The 14131-nt window shown below is 40.7% G+C and overlaps 1 protein-coding gene across 5 annotated transcripts in view; it reads right to left on the minus strand.

The window, feature by feature from the left end:
* The window catches only part of ldb2a (LIM domain binding 2a), a 75305-nt gene that overhangs the window by 37107 nt on the left and 24067 nt on the right, over nt 1-14131 (minus strand). The window lies entirely within an intron of this gene.

Here is a 14131-nt window from a genome sequence, read left to right on the forward strand (position 1 = left end):
TTACTTCCTCGGCTATGAACAGACAGAGAGAGAGAGAGAGAGAGCGAGAGCGAGAAGGAGTTAGAAAGACAGAGAAAGCAAGCCTTTGCGAGACACAGAGAGAGCGAGAAACCGAGAGAGAAACAGTCAGAGAAAGAGAGAAAGGGATAGACAGAGAGACTGAGAGAGAAAGAGAGAGAGGGAAAGAGAGGGAGAAGCATCTCCAGTCACCCTCATCCAACCCTCCGCCACGCCTGAATGCCGCAGGGAGGTGGGGGTGAGAAGAGGAGGAGGTGGAGGAGGGACTGGAGAAAGAGACGGAGGGAGAAGGGGGAGGGATATATCCCCTGGAGGCCAGTCCTCTTCCCCTCTATCCATAATTCAGGAGGGGCTGCTCCAGGCTGGTCCTCTCTGTCTCTGCCCCCACCAGACCCAGAACAGGGCCCCTTGGGGCGGCTGGAGCACGCACCGACAGCCCCTTGGGCTACAACCACCAGCTCCACTACCACCACCACTGCTGCCTGAGTCCTAAAACTAGCCCTTATTCTGGAACCAACACTCGTGGTTTAGAAACCGAGGTTCTGAGAAAAAGTTGCTTTCAAATATACTGACTGGGTGTTTGTGGTGAGTGAACGCATGCAGGGCTTTTAATGAGAAAAACGTTTAATTGACCCGCTGAATTGATGAGAAACGGAACTGGATTTGCTGAATGACGCACATAATGTCCAACGCTCACAGAGTTCATTTAAGATATTATCGGGTATACTTTTCATCACAGCTATAAGTTCAGTTCGCCATCACATTCATGTTTCTCCTCCCTGATGCGACTCAAACTCTCTCCACGGAGATTCGGTTCGTCGCCCTGGTGAATTAACGCCACAAACGCACGCACGCAAACACACCAACCACACACAACGCGGGCACACGCACTTCTACACACAAACATCATCTTGTCATCCAGCTGGGTTTGTTTAAACAACTCGACTTCCCCGTGTGGCTGTCCCCTCGGTGGTGCCTTCAGGAGAGCAGGAATTCACCCCAGGCAGGTGATTGAAAGCCCAGCGGCCAACCGTCCGGGCCGGAGTGCTATCAGAGCATGTTTCAGATCCTGTCTGGATTATCGGAGGCCACGCCGGGAGCACAGAGCGCCGGTCATTACCATTGATTTGGCCTCGCCAGGAGTCACAGACAGACAAGGGGAGGGGTTCAGGCCCCGTCAAAGAGAGTGCGTGCACTTCTGTGCGATCAGCTTGGGTATCTCCGCGTGTTTTCATGTGTGTGTGTGTGTGTGTGTGTGTGTGTGTGAGTACGATGAAAAAGCACCAAATAAACATTTAATACCATAAGTGAGGCCGGTCAGACCTTTCATGGGCAGTGAGCAGGCAGAAGAGCCTAATGCGGCATGGATTCACCATTCTTAGTATTGGCTGCCTCGACCTGCATGTATTATCTATAGGTATAGACTTCTGTGTGAGAGTGAGTGTGTGCGTGTGTGTGTGTTGTATGTTCCCTCCTATCTAATCCAGGTGGAGTTCTCCCACTCTCCCGTGTGTAGATGAGAATGTGTTTTATTATTGATAGTATTGAATCCTCACTCGGAGCGCGAGGCTTGTTGACTGTTCGGGAATGTACTAAGTTTAAAAGTGCATGTTCCTCTTCATTTTTTCATGAACTTGTCTTTTCACTAGCAAACCTGATTTCACAACTTTCGTTCCTGGGCAAGAAAACAAACACAAGGGGCATGACAACGCACCCTTCGTAAACAAGAAATGTATGTATTTTCTTTTAACATAGGTCAAATTGTGTGTTTCGGATGTCGAGGGCTATTTGATGTCACCCATATACTGGTGACAGTTCAGAGTATATGAAGACATTGTCACATGGACACACAGTTATAATCATATTGCTGACCTAATAGGACTCGCCAGCCAAAACAAATCCAATATTTACAGAATATGCAACATTCTCAATCGTTGACTCTTGCCGTCATTGTGACATTCACTTCTCAAAACAGAGCAAGTAAACACGCGTGAAGGAACCCACGCACTGACACCCACGCACGCATAACTCTCCTGCCACAGATGTGACCAAGCCAAGAGAGAGGAAGATCTAAAACCGGCAAACACAATTGCTTTGCAGAGGCAGTGCAAACGACCAGGAGAGGGGAGGGGCCTGCCATTGTTTCCCAGCCGGGAAGGGAAGCGGGGTTTGTTGGGTCTGGTTTTTGTACGGGGCACAGAATGTGGTGAGAAAGCCGGAAGATCGGAGACTTGCCCATCCTATATGACAGCTGTTGCCCTCGATATAGTTCTCCCTCTTTTCCTGTTGCCCTCCGTCCAATTGTTCCCACCCTGATCTGATCGAAGCGACCTGGCCAAAAACCTCAGGATCCCCCCCCGCCGAGCTGAACAAACTGACCCGAACCCACAGCCTCAGGTCCAGTGCGGTGCAGAACCGTCGCCCGATGTTTTTTTTCCGCCCCGAAAAGAAATACGTTTACCACCACGAATGAGCGGTGCACATTATGTCGACCTAAACCGCAGGTCTAGAATCAGTCCACCCATTCCAGACACTAACCATGTCACGGATACAAATGACCCCGAGTCAGTCTGCGTGTTTAACATGCGTTCTCCGTTAGACCCCAGCGCAAACCCAGCTGTATGATCCACTGTCATACTCCCACGACTCTGCACTCCCGTTTTATTCAAATGAATTCATATGTTTCATTGGCATGACTGTTGGTGGAGGAATACTGCTGCCAAAGCGGTTGATAGGGGTATGTTCACTCACTGCCTCCTTCTCTTGCTTTTTCTCTCTCTATCTCCTGCAACACTCTCCTTCTCTTACTCCTACTACAAGTCTTCATCCAAAGGATTCATTTCACTCTCTCACGCACAGACAGACAGGCACAAGCACACAGATGCGCGCGCACACACACGCACACACAAACACACGCACACACACACACACACGCACACACACAAACACACACACACACGCACACACACGCACACACACACAAACACACACACACACACACGCACACACACAAACACGCACACACACACGCACACACAAACACGCACACACACACACACAAACACACACACACAAAAACACACACACACACACACGCCGGTTCTTTTTGTGCCTCCATCATTTTCTAGCTCTCTCCCTCCCTCGCTCTGCCGGTGTGTCAGGTCCATCGTCGCCGTGGTTCCCAGGCCCGCGCGGCTGTCAATCACACAGACCAAGCATCTCCGTGCTGCAGCTGAGCCAAGGCCACATCAGCCCACCTGTCAATCACCCTCTGCTCAGCGTCCCCCCTCCCCCGACGGCCCAAACACCCCCCCAATGCCAGGGTCGACACCCTCTCGCTCCATCACAGTTCCACCGGACCCCTGTTTTTTCCTCGACCCCTCTATATCAACATCACTCCCCCCCGCCAACACACCTATTTAATAATACCATCTCTCCTCCATTGGTGTGGCACACCCCCCCCTTCACTCTCTCACTCTTTTATTCAATACACTTAGGAGAGAGTCCGCAGACTTTAGACCTACCAGACCAGTGCAGTTCATTCTGCCTTTATCTCTATTTTTCTGATATAAATGCGTCTGTTATGCCACAGCTAACGTTTGTTACGACATTATAAATGCCTGCTATGATCACATTATGGTGCATTATAAGAGTTAAATGCAGTCTACGTCTCAGCGTCTGATAGCGCTTGTGTTGTTATAGTGATTAATAATAAGGGCATTATTAAGCACTATAACAGTTATATTGAGTTTATTTCAGTTGGCTGATGTGGTATGATTGAATATATAGAAAAAGAGCAGTAAAGACAGACCATATACTTGCTCATAAATCCTTTAACACAATTCCGGCTTACTGTGAGATTTAACAGCAAATTTTGTTTTAAGTGACGATTGCTATAAGATTGCATCATAATGTTTTGGAACTTTCATCACATTTGTTATATATTGCAGGAGTGTAAATTGGGAGATTTTAGGTCATCGGGAAGGGAGCAACAAATCAGAAAGTAGAATAGAAATATAAACACTAAATGGAAACAAAGGGAAAAAACTAAATTAGATTATTAGGTGCATTCTGATATCAACACATACCTACGATCGTATTTAACCAAGCCACCTTGAAACTGCATATTGACATGTGATTTGATGATTCCTATACATAAACCATATTATAACTAGTTATTCGCTCATAATAAATGTCACAATTGCCAACTGTCACAATTCAAACAATATATGCAAACAACAGCAAAAGGAGAATAAACCACTCCAGTAGGCAGGTATGGAACTATATTATTTCATGATGGAAGCTGGAATGAGAACGAGAGAGGCAAAGGAGAGGACAGAGGAAAAAAACAAATTGTGGGGGGATGGGCTTAGAGAGAAATACAGAGAGAGAGAGGGCGAGAAAGAGGAAGAGAGAACATTTTTAGAGACTGGAGCTCGCAACCCAGCAGAGAGAGCGAGAAAGAAAGCAAAAGGGCAAGATAGAAGGTACGAGAGAGAGAGAGAGACATATGCATCTCAATAACATTTCCATCTCCTAAAAACCTCTGCCATAATGAAAGAATACATATTGCTGAAAGAAAATTGTGGTATAAGACCACACTACGCCCTTATTTTTAGCAATATACTTTAGTCTCTAGGTTCAGTCCTACGTTCAACAGAAGGCCAAATAACTTTCATATGAGGGCAATGCAAACAATTTGTCCCTTCAACCTTCCCTTTCTTTTCAAGAAATCTAATTCAAAACAAATATTTGTGCTTGAAACAAATTCAACCAATTGTCCTAGTCTCACACTAAAGAGAAACTTCCAAACATTTACTGTATGTTTGTACAGCTTTCATGGGAATATAGGCTTACAGTCTGCTCACTCATCCAACTCATACTGATTACAGTTATTACCAGGGTGGCAAGCTCAAGAACTTAAGTCTTCTAAGACAGTGCTTGAGGCTAAGATTGCCCAAATTTTGAAGTAAGTTGCCTGAGAACGCAAACTGAAACCTTCTGCTTGCCACGTATTTCAGTCTGCGACTGATACTGTTGTCGCTTTGGTGACGCCAGAATGCAAGGTGTCATCAGTGTTTGAAAAAGATCTTCAAGCAGTCAGTATGTAAACATTTTAAAAGCAGTAATGACAAATCTTAAAAACCAACTTTGTCACAAACCACTGGTTTCCGGGACCAATCAGTAGGGTGATCTAGAAATTGGACTTGGAGGCGCACATTACATAGAAAAACTGGCATGGGGCATTTGGCCTGGAGGAAGGTGTTTGTGCAGCAGCCATTGAAGCAAGTGCCAGTAGAATACAATTCAGGTGATGATGGGTTTGTAGTCCAACATTTAAATGGTAGACAGCCATCAACCCTGGGAGCCACTGGTTGATCTACATATCAATTACACCTTACTTACACTACTATAAAGCATCTATTATGCATTAGAAAGGCTTTTGACAGTTGTATAAAGGCCGGCCGTCTTGCCGGAATGTTGGTTGAGCCAGTGTGGCAAGAAAACCAGTGTGCTGCAGTGAGTCCAAGTATCAATGCCTTTTTTTATGTAAGACACACCATACGTCTAAATGCACTGGTTTGGGATATACCACTTCTCAATAGTGCCGATCTATTGAACACAGCACCATGTTGGAGGTGGACTACAAAAGCTACTCTGACGTTATTACCCACAAGCTTCCCAACATTTCTCTCTTTGACTGACAGCTACTTTCCAATGCATTTCACATCATGCACGTTTATAGTTCATGAGACAGCATTCCCTGTATTCAAGTGACTGTAGCTTTCTCCCCCCTAGTGTTTCTCAAGCACATTTTCCTGTGTGTGTGTGTGTGTGTGTGTGTGCGTGTCTGCTGCATGGGTGTTTGTGCGATCGTATGCGTAAGTCTGAACACCTGAAATGAGAATACGTCTGGCGGTGAGTCATCGTTGCCGTGGCGTTAAGCTGCCCGCTCCCGAGGGAAGCAGGTTACCGTCTCAACACTGAGGGGATTTGGTGGTTTTACATTTGAAAGGAAAAGGGCAGCACACATACATTTAAGCACACACACGCACACACACAGAGACACACAATTTTTTCGGCCTCAATCTCTGGGTTTATTCATATATACTGTAAATGTATTGTCCACACTATCCAGACACCCCAACATATTTCAAACAATTTCAAACGTATTTCAAATAAGCACTTCAAATGTATCTCTTAATGTTTCTTAAGAGAATAAACATTAGAAATGATATGTGAAATGTCGTTTTAGAATACTTCCCATGTGACATTGAGTGGTTCATGAACAGTTGGTGTGCAAAAACGGGTACAGTAATTTGGACATTTCAGATGTGAAGAAAAATGCTGTTCGGAAACCCCTTTGCCTGAGATGTTTCCCACATGAATATGCATGGTTTCAAAACACATGACATCAATAAATAATTAAGATACAGATAATGTAAAGCATCATATTTTCCACATATACATTTAATGTTGATAAATCACCTTGGATTCAAACTCAAAACCTCTTGGATCAGCATATTCTGATCTTTCTGCTATGCCACCACATCAGTGCGAGCCCTTACGAAAAAAAACACATGATGTCACCAGTTGAAAATCACATGATTTCCAGTGATATTTCACAAGTGAGAATGTGGCAGTGTAACAGAATGTCTAACATTTTACATGTGAAAACCAGAGGATTTTTATGAATTCACCTGTGACTTTTCACAAGTGAAAACGTGATTTTGGAAAAGAAAGTATACCTTTAGCACACATACACATTGACATTTGTAGGTGAATGCATAGTTTAAGTTTGTTCACACCATAATTATTTTACTCCTGGTCCGTTAAGACCTGTGTTTTTACCAACCATTAGGACTTTACTTGATGGTCCCAGATGTTTCCAAACCATCTCAATAATAATATACATAATAATATAATATAATAATAACATGATATGGATGTTTTATAGATGTATGCTGTTCATCATAAAATACAGCAATACTGGGATATAATAATAATAATACATGAGATATGAGGTGCATCACACTTTGGGCTGAACCAAAAGGTCTCAGAACTAACATTTCCCCAATCCCAAATCTACTTTAGTAGTCCGTTTTCACGACTATTCTTTCACTCATTTAATTTACTGTCTGTAGTATCGTTATCTAAATCTGGTGGGACATATTACCCTAATCAATGTTACTCATGAATCTCTTAATATCTTGGATATCATATTCTTTCATAATTGTATTTTGAAGAAAGCAGACAAAAAGCTGAGATATATCCGTAAAACCTGTAGGACTTTTTTAGGTGTGCTGGGAGATTTTATAAAGCGTTGGGCCATGACAATGTATAAAAACATCTGTCTTTACTGCCCATCGTAATTCATTGTGGTTGGGGTTCAAAGCCAAGTCCGCATTTTGGTTTAACCTTGAGTGCAATTGGTGACTCCTCAATACCTTTTTCGGGTATAGTGACGTCAAAATCTTTCTATTATTCAAAATAGTTTATTTGTTAAAAAGGTTTGAAATATCCAATGAATTTCGTTCCACTTCATAATTGTGTCCCACTTGTTGTTGTTTCTTCACAAAAAATTCCAGTTTTATATCTTTATGTTTGAGGCCTGAAATGTGGCAAAAGGTCGAAAAGTTCAAGGGGGCCGAATACTTTCGCAAGGCACTGTAGCAATATTGCTCTGCCGGTGTGAATCATAGCCCTTGCAATGTAAGTGTTGGCAGTGTGCTGGCAGGCACCCGTTAGCATATATGCAGGTGTGGTCTAAACTATATTGGGAACATACTTGTGAACATTACAAAAAGTTTTAAGTATGAGTTTACACTGAAGCATCAAGGTTGATAATGTTAGCCCTATGCTAACATCACCAAATGGCAGTGATTATTTTCAGATTCAAATTCACACATTTCATCAAAGAGAAAAAAAATAATCTACATGAACCAATGGAACCGATTTATGTACAGATACACTCGGCCAGCAGAGGTACACATTTAAACATTGAATGTTTACATGTAGCACTCTGCTGGGCAAGTTGACCTTTTGTAAGAAATACTGTTGTTTTGTTGAGACAAAGACTTTGCAGTTTAAGAGGCTGATGATAATGTTTTTTAAAGGGAATAATCATTGCCATCTGTTGATGTTAGCATAGGGCTTACACAGGTTATCTGATGAGAGAAGCTAAAATAGCATTCTGTCACCTGAATTTTCACTGGCTGATACTTAAACATACAACTTTTGTTATGTTCACATATACAGTGTCTTCAGAAAATATTAAGACCTCTTACCTTTCTCCACAATCTACAAACAATACTCCATAACGACAAAGCAAAAACTCATTTTTTAATCTGTGCCAACTTACTGAAAATAAAAAACTGAAATCTCATGTGCATAACTCTTCAGACCCTTTGCCATAAAACTGCAAATTGAGTTCAGATGGATCCTGTGTCCTTTGATCATTGTTGAGATGTCTCTAGAACTTGACTGGAGTCCATCTGTGGCAAATTCAATTGATTGGACATGATTTAGAAAGCCACACACTTGTCTACCTAAGGTCCCACACTTCACAGAGCACATCAGAGCAATAACCAATTCCAAGGAACTTTCCATAGACCTCTGAGATAGAATTGTGTCATGAATAGGTCTGTGCATATGACATCCCATCTGAAGGACTCTGAGGTTGTGAGGAACAATATTTTCTTGTCTGATGAGACCCAAATTGAACAATTAAAAGCTCTAAATCTGGTGAAAAAACAAAGTACCAGTCATCACCTGGCTAACACCATTCCTAGGGTGAAGCATGGTGGTGGGAGCATCATGCTGTGTGAATACTTCGCATCATGCTGTGGTGATATGACCTGAAGCACACAGTCAAGACCACTCTGGAGTCACTTCCGGACAAGTATATGAATGTCTCAGCATCACAATTCATTGGCGCTCCTCATCCAATTTAATAGCACTTGAGAGGATCTGCAAGGATTTGCCCAAATCAAGGTGTGAAAAGGTAGAGGCATACCCAAGAAGCTGTGGTGGCTGCCAAAGGTGCTTCTACACAGTTTGGAATAAAGTGCCTGAATACTATTGTACTTGAGATATTTAAGCAATATGTATAGGAAGTGAAGGGATCTGAATACTATTATTGTGGCAACTGTCACTGAAATAGTGTATTGGTTCAGTTGGTTTTATAGCTATGACTTTGAAGAAATAGCTCCAATGATTCTGTGAGCTTTACATATTTTTTTATTATTTTTTAGTAACAAGGCAACCTTTTGCAACATTGCCCACATTGAGACTCATGAGAACAGTTGGTATGCTAAACTCCTGTAAGAACAGGTGTCAGTCAAGAGCTGTGCTGTTCAGATATTACTGCACAATTTTCGGCAGCTAAATGGCAACTGGTTCAACGACAGGTCATTTTAAATTATCAGCCACTTAATGCCTTCAAGTTACTAGTGGTTTATCATCAACTGCACTGTCATTTAATGTAGCTAATCTGTCTTATCCAACACATTTGTGTCAGAACAGTAACTAATATCAACATAATGTGAATGAAATAGTATTCTGTTTCAGTAAAATACTGTATGCATTTGTCAGCCTCTAACACAGATGCACCGGAATTTTTTTTTTTTATGATATATATTCAGGCATTTGTGCTATAGTCATAGAAACAGAGGGGAAAGATAGAGAAGACAGTTTTTGCTTAAAGAGCTACAGGCTTTATTTGGATCTGTGCTGTAGCAGTGTATGTGTCCAGGAGGCTTCCGACCCCTGGATCACCACAGACCACCTGGAAAAGCATTGGAATGCAATAACTGGGAGGATCTAAAAAACACTGACATTTGCTGATAGGTTGCTGCTGCTACATCAACAGTCCACTGCCAATCAGAATGCAATGTTGGATGCCGTCAAAAATAAGAGACCTTGAAGTTGAGTGGCATTTGTTGCTAGTAGTTCAAAGCAGCCTATAGGTTACTGGCGAATACACGTTTTACCGTAGATATGTTAATGAGCAAAACCAGTGCATTAATATCTAAGACACAATTGATTCCCTTTCAATTGAATGGGCTCTTAGAAAATGTTTACTGATTTTTAACCTAACTGTCCAAATTGGACAGGCGTAGTGGGCTGTTACATCAGGCAGCCTGAGAGCAATTAAGGCTCACTGTCTTGCTCACATTTCCACCTTGTAATTCAGGGGCCATATTTAAAAAAAAAAATATCTTACCACTAGGAGGACTCCTAAACAGCACTAAAGGTTCCTAGATAAGAGTTTCCTCTTTAAACCTATTCACAAAGCTGCTAAGAACTAATCATAGCAATACTGTAGACGAATGTGTCATGTTGCCGGATTGATATATATATATTAAAATGAATATGTCACTGATTAAACATGAAACCAAGTATGACATACTGACTAGTCAAGATATCTTCAGCTAAATGTGCTAAAACGCTTTGTGAAATACTCTAAGGCCAAACGTGAGGGTATAAAGTTAGGACTGACATGCCCATTTTTTTTTGAAGAGTTACTCCTAAAACAGCAAGTAAGCAGCTACCTTTAGCCTTAAGATGTTTTGTGAATATGGCCTCAGGGACGTAATCAAGCATCCTTTTGGTTACTGATTGAACTGATATGGTATTTGTTATCCTATTGCTCATGGCTATCAAAGATCGGTGATGATTATTACTTCAATTCTTGGGTTAGGAAATGCCTAGATACTAAACTGCACCATGTGAGTTCATAGTTCATGTTCTGTACAAGAGCAATTCACAACTGACATTTTGGTAAATCACAGAACAATGACGTAACCATCCAATTAGAATGTGTTCATTTATAAACCACAAAACGAACAGGAACCAGGTGGAACAGCAGAAACAGTGACGTAAACATACAAGAGGTAGCAAGTTCAAATCCCCTATATTTTAGTTGTCCTTTAGCACTGCTATTTTTAAACAGAAGTTAACTTGGTGATGATAATTGGACAATTATCTGGGCCACTTTTAGCAAATTGCAGAAAAGTTTTCATGCCAAAAAGACTGTGGCTATACAGTTTCTCTTTATGTTCACAGACCTGGTGGTGTTTCATGACATGTAGCAGAACATTTGTTGTTGCCAGAAACAAAGGTTATACAGGTTATAGGCTCAAATCACTGTAATTTTACCATATGTACGCAATTAAAAGCTATTTAACCAAAGTGAAACTACATATAGTCAATCACCCTTAGTTTTATAGCTAGAACATCAGATATATAGCAAACAAGAAGGCTTCCTTCCAAGTAAGCACACAGCTTTGTAGCCCCTTATCATTAACTTTGCTACATTATGTTGATTTCACATGATGTTTTCACATGTTGTTTTCATTCATTGTATTCATATACTTTTTGTTGTCAAGTTGTTGCAACATAATGTTTTCACGTTGTTTTACGCGCTGTCATATGTTGTTGTGAAGAAAACGTGATAATGATGATGATGACCATAATTCGTTTTTTGGCAAGGATACGTACAATCAGTAAGGAACAGCCAGGCCCTTCTACACCTAGGGATTTATATAAACATATAGTTTTCTACACAGTATGTAATAATTTTTGTATTAATTAATTATAATTAATGATTAAATACCAAAGAGAATATCATTTTCAATCAGTTTTTTTGGGTGGGGGAAGACTACATTTAGCTTTCAGGACTGGGTCTCCTTAAAACACAGCATTTCACCCGAGATCAATGTGCAATGATCCATGTACCATGGGTGTTCTTGAAATCAGCACAGTGATATTTGGTAGCTCAGACTGGTCTCAGGGGACATAAGAAACTTATTTGATGTAAATCTATGATAGCCAAATTCATGAAATACATTTAATTATGTATATAAGTTTGAATACAATCAGAGGCAATATTGAATTTGTTTTTATAGATTCGTAATATGTATTTCATTTTAGTGGTGTTTGTAAAATTTGTTGGTTTTGGCTGAATCGTAATACGTGAAACGTTTTAATAGAATTCGTAACATATGAAAAATTTTTGCAAATTTGTTACATATTTTGTGGTTTGTTAATGCATTTTAAATGTTATGTATTCCCCAGAGACCACATTGGAGCTTGATAGCACCAACAAGAAAATAGCTGTTGTACATTGACATTTCACAAATAACAAAAACCATGTAGATTTAATTGTGAAATAATAAAAAAATATATTTCATTTAAATTAGTGACTGAAATCTTGGTGTGTTGTCTCACGCTAGCAGATGCTTTCCAGCTGAATAACTCAACTCTGTTCTCTTAAGTCGTGGATACCTACAGCACTGACAGCTTGACATCATGATGTTAAGAACCAACAACCACACCAAGTACAATTTTTTTTTTGATTTACAAATCAGTGAATACTGCAATTAATTTACATAATGCGAACACTATCAATCTAATGATATCAGAATAGTTGATAGAGTCAACTTCTGTTAATCTTACAGGAATAAGGAATTTGGCAAGCTGGAGCATAGCTGATAACACTACACTGGTAAATAAAAAATGCATACTTAGTAAAAGTGTACACACAATACATACATTATTTGAATCTTACATATTCTAAAGACAAATACCTTTCTATGTTAGAAATAACAGACATGTTAACTTTCATTTCCCCTCTGCTGAAAATGATTCATTGCTTGCTCAATTCATTAAAAAACAAAAAAAGTACAAGTTTAGTTCAGCCAGCCTGCAGGTAGAAGAGACAGTGGTGAACCAGGGAGGGGGCTTGAAGAGCAGCTATTTATGGTCCAAGGCTGTCTTTGTTGTGAGAAGTGGTCAAGACTTGGGTCCTGTGGGTGATGTTGTACGTGATATCAGCTTGTGTGAATGGGCCTGTCCTTCATGCTACAACACGTTGGTAACATTGAGCCATAACTTTCCAGTTATTTCTGAAATATGATTATATTTCATAGCTACAACAAGATGGTCAATATGGAACTGCAATATCATTAAATGGTTGGATGTTTTTTATAAAGGCAAAAAGGTAATTACATAACGTCAGCATCATCATCCTAGGAAGTTGCACACAGGAGTAACAAAAAAAAGGGATTCCAATCAAAGATATTATGCACACATGTCCATGTCTTTAACTGCTACTGAAAAACTGAAAGTTACTACGGAGAATATCAGAATTATTGAAGACATGCACGGAACGTAACTCTATTTCATAGCTAGAATGAGTGGCTGATCATAAAAAAAAAAGCGTAACAGTGATGTTGCCACGTTACATATCATTTGAAATAAAATCTCAAAATAACAGTATTTGCAAGCTATATTAGATCTGGCTTTGTTTACTGGTATAGGTGGTTAAAGACAGGAAGTGGTAGATGCTGCGGCTCATTCATTTTCAGTGGAGCCTTGGCAGTCGGAATTCTGCCTAGGCAGGGAGCATCAGAAACACCCTCCCAGAGTTTTATGCTTTCCTTCTAGCCACGTCCAAAGTACTGAAGGCTTCCTGAAGGCTTCCTGCAGTGACATGTGTACAACACTGCTGTCCCGGCATCATTACACACAGATGAATCGCTGGGACATGCATTATGAATGATAGTGTAATCCCAATGTGTAAAACATTATGTACCGATAGTTGATATTCAAGTGCTTATTGGTCAATAGGCTTATGGAATGTGTTAAATAGTGTTATTTAAGATGTTTTGTTTTGACACGTGAAGACCCATAAGGCGTTACATAGCCTGCTATAATAGGTTTTAGATCTGCATTTCAAAGACCTGTAAAAAGGACTGTGTTCGTGGAGAATGTTCTGCTTCCGCGGACAGTTCAGCTGTGTTTTCCATTTGGCTTGTTGCTTGATTTGCATTATGTAGCTACTGATGCTGGTAGCCTGCTTGTTCTCAGCTGATCTTTATTGTCTCTTGCCAGATATGATACCCAGTCTACTGGGTGGCAGACTGCATCTCTAAATGCTATGCTATTTAACAGTGTGTAGTCAGTCAGTCAGTCAGTCAGAGACATTGGCTCTTTATGGACGGCTCCGCTTACGCAGTCTGTCAAAAACACTTCTGTAATGATTTGCTTTAACATTTGCTTTTGAAGAACGTAATCTTAGAAGAAGCACTCAAAATTTCAAAAGCATGTT

Source organism: Esox lucius, chromosome 4 (assembly GCF_011004845.1).
Source record: "Esox lucius isolate fEsoLuc1 chromosome 4, fEsoLuc1.pri, whole genome shotgun sequence".
Taxonomy (NCBI): domain Eukaryota; kingdom Metazoa; phylum Chordata; class Actinopteri; order Esociformes; family Esocidae; genus Esox; species Esox lucius.